Below are 4,138 nucleotides of genomic sequence, written 5' to 3'. Positions count from 1 at the left end.
GCCCACCAGACACCACTTTTGCTTCATTAGTTCGGACTATAGGCATACGACGATTTTTATCGCGGAGGGGACGTATGACCCAAACGGGGGCTTAATGACCCACTGCCACTGCAAACCATGCTCCTACGACTAAATAGAGGTAAAAACTACGATTTGGTGCAATCTTCATGTTTGACCTCGTAGCAAGGTACCCTCCCTATAGTAGGCAATGAGCAAATGATCATAATCCCAGGAGGGCAAAAATGGGAACCCGAAAGGAAAGCGCTGTTGGCGCGCCTAAGCTACTGGCCCGTAGAGTAAAATGGTACCCCAACAAAGTTGTCGATTGACATTCTGATTGCACTTTTTATCATCTAGGGTGCGTTCCTTACACGTTTTGAGGGGTTTTAGCGAAAAACATGTTTTGAGCCACACGAGCTCTCCGGCCCGCTCGGTGCACATTTTTGAAAAAAGCTAGGAGCTGCCCCTAGGTTCGGGGTGTCACAAAATATTGAAAAGTGGTCAAAAAACCGCTATCCAGAATCGGATGTAGAATCATTAGACGAACTTAAAATTGTTCTACGACCAATGTCTGCGACGTTTAGTATTCAAGATATGGCCCGCCCTAGGTCTGACCTGGCATTTTCGTGAAAATTTAAAGCATGGCCATAGGGACGGGTAAAATAGCTATTTTGAAGCAAAAACCACCTCACTTTAAATGGCCATAACTTTTGAAAAACAAGAGCTAGGGTGCGTTCTCGACACGTTTTGAGGTGTTTTAGCGAAAAACATGTTTTGAGCCACACGAGCTCTCCGGCCCGTTCGGTGCACATTTTTGAAAAAGCTAGGAGCTGCCCCTAGGTTCGGGGTGTCACAAAATATTGAAAAGTGGTCAAAAACCGCTATCCAGAATCGGATGTAGAATCATTAGACGAACTTAAAATTGTTCTACGACCAATGTCTGCGACGTTTAGTATTCAAGATATGGCCCGCCCTAGGTCTGACCTGGCATTTTCGTGAAAATTTAAAGCATGGCCATAGGGACGGGTAAAATAGCTATTTTGAAGCAAAAACCACCTCACTTTAAATGGCCATAACTTTTGAAAAACAAGAGCTAGGGTGCGTTCTCGACACGTTTTGAGGTGTTTTAGCGAAAAACATGTTTTGAGCCACACGAGCTCTCCGGCCCGATCGGTGCACATTTTTGAAAAAAGCTAGGAGCTGCCCCTAGGTTCGGGGTGTCACAAAATATTGAAAAGTGGTCAAAAAACCGCTATCCAGAATCGGATGTAGAATCATTAGACGAACTTAAAATTGTTCTACAACCCCCAGTCCGACGCCTCGTATTCGAGATATAGCACTTTGTAGGTCTGACCGAGCAATTTTGTACTGAAATGTATGGCGGACATGTTATTCATTAAACAACATTAACTTGCATCGTGCCCTACTTCATCGGCACAGCTACTATCGACTATCTATTGTTGAAATGGATTGAGTTTGACCATTTTAGCTCTTTTCTTATGCCGTGCACCAACAGTGTGTACCGATCAGGGAAAGTACACTACGTACGCGTTCATGGATGTATATGTTGGTACAAGTTGCCGGTCGGAATAGCAGTGCACCAAAACTGTGTACCGATCAGGGAAAGTACAAGACGGAGGGCGCAGCCCGAGCGTACGCGTTCATAGATGTCCATGTTGGTACAACCTACATGTACGTACCTTGTTTTTGTATCAAAAGTTCCAATAAAGTGTTTGTATGCTTAAAATGCTTATCTCAACCGGTCACCTTTTGGCCTGCCCTTTTATAGACAGAAACCTAGAACGATACTCGCGATGTTTGTGTTTTTCCATTCGCCCGGGACGACGAAATGAGCTCTGTGCACATCGTGCAGAAAACTGTCTCCTCCTCGTATGTTTTTGTCCCTCCACGCATATAATCACCCACATTTGTGTTCAACACGGACGGCGCAGCCCGAGCGAACGCGTTAATGTTTATGTTTGTGCACACTAAAGTTACAATCCTAGGATTTGGTTATTGCGTCGCAGTGCCCGACCGTCGCGGACACCATTCTTGGACAAAAGTCCAAGTACGTAGAGTACATTCCCTAGGTATGTGCCCGTTCGTGACTTTCGTTGCGTGCTTACAGACACGCTTGGGTATGTTTACCATACAAGGTTTACTAGGAAAACCTGGGAAGGACGCTTGCCCTCCCGTTGCGGACACCATTCTTGGAAAGAAGTCCTGCTACGTAGCGTTCTTTAATGTACTTGATCAGTTTGTATTGCATTTGCTTTGTGCAATTGACTTTTGCTAATGCTCACTAAGGGGTGTTCGTTTGCGATGTGTATGATAAGCAACTGTCTATTCTAACCAGCAGTTAAATAACACTTTTCACCCAAATCATAGGAACGTAGAGTACTTTCCCTGATCGGTACACAATTTTGGTGCACCTCTAACTTCGCCAGCACTTTATCGTTACGTTTTGTGCACAACCTTGGGACATGGTGTAAGTTTCATCATTGTTATGTTTGATTCGGTTTATTATGATTGAAAAATACGCTACGTCCTAGAAATCTGAACTCGAATACTTTTGCCACGTTGCGCAAAAAGCTACTGAGCAACTCCTAGCCGTTTACCGATTTAAAATTTAATTTTCGTTATTAGTTTTAAAAATACGCTAAGTCCCAAAAATCTGAACTCGAATACTTTTTCTATGTGCCGCCAAAAGCTACTGAGCAACGCCTAGGTTGGTACATTTTTGGTACATGGAGTGTATGCGTGCAGGCGTACTGCCGTGCTGGACCGGAAAATCGCACTTGCTACTAGAACGTAGAGTAATTCCCTAGATAGGTGCTTTTGCATGCCTCTGTTCGACGTCCATGCAACTTGGAACGTGCGACACACGTAGCTAGGCTTCTCCATACATATTCCCTAGGGTAGCACCAAATTGCACACTTTCAGGGGTATATTTTGGTACGGTGTACTGTGCATGGTACAAGTATCATTAGCTCGTGCAATTTATTTTGCATCAAGTTGCGATTGCTGGTGCGTCGAGATAGGAGTGTTTCGCGACTTTTGCCAAGCTTTGGTGCCATTTTGTGAATAATTAATGTTCTAGCCACAATAAACGTGCAACATAATGCCAATAACGAAAACGCCATTTTCAAGGGACTTCCAGTCAAAATGTTTGCAATCAGCGCTTTCCTGTCGAGTTCAGGATTTGGGACTGAGCGTTTTTTTTTTCACGATCCAATCAAACGACCAGTTCGTGAATAAACAATTCATACAACAGTGCATCCCTTCAAAGTAGAAAAAAGCCGAATGCTAGGGAGCTCCAGTCAAAAACGTTGTCATTGGCGCTTTCTTCTCGAGTTCAGGATTTGGGACTTAGCGTTTTTTTTCACGATCCAGCCAAAAGACCAGATCGTGAAATAAACGATTAATACAACTGTACTAGTACATCCCTTCAACTGAAGCAAGCGCACCATACATGACCCGTACGCTAATCATCCAAGCACATGACACGTCAACTAAGTCAACACATAATACAACTTGGAAAACTAACGGGTAAGTAGGTCATCTCGTACACGACGACACACCGACCAAACCAGGTCAACACGTCACATGCACAAGACATCCTACTACCAAGGCCGACCACCTCGACACACGACCTGTTAACCGAACATGGTCAACACCATCATGTGCAAGGCAACCGGGCCAAACGGGTCAACTTATACAACTTGTAACGAGCATGTGTAAGCTTACTGGTGTGGTCCGCACGGTCCTCACATCAAGACAATCAAGTCGAGAACGAGGCACGCCGACAAGCTCATTAGTGTTAAGTGTCCTTCTCCATCCTATGTCAAGTCACTCGTCTGACACGGAAGAAGCCAACTCTTGTCCACTAGTATAAAGGAACGGTCTCCAGACCAGGTCAAGTCACTCGTCTGACAAGGAAGGAGCACGCACCAAGCTTCACCAGAGCACGGTACCACGGTCCCCAGACCAAGATGGTTAGTTACGCCAACGAGGAAGGGGCACGCGTTCCCTTGCTACACTCAACTTAGTACACTCATGCTCTCACAAGAGTATCCCCCTGTGTCGACGTGGTCCCCAGACCAAGACGAGCTTGCGCACATCGAGGAAGGGGCACACG

This window comes from Anopheles arabiensis, assembly GCF_016920715.1.
Source record: "Anopheles arabiensis isolate DONGOLA chromosome X unlocalized genomic scaffold, AaraD3 X_pericentromeric_contig0001, whole genome shotgun sequence".
Classification (NCBI taxonomy): domain Eukaryota; kingdom Metazoa; phylum Arthropoda; class Insecta; order Diptera; family Culicidae; genus Anopheles; species Anopheles arabiensis.
The sequence above is the reverse complement of the archived record's forward strand: the minus strand, read 5'-3'. Positions refer to the sequence as shown.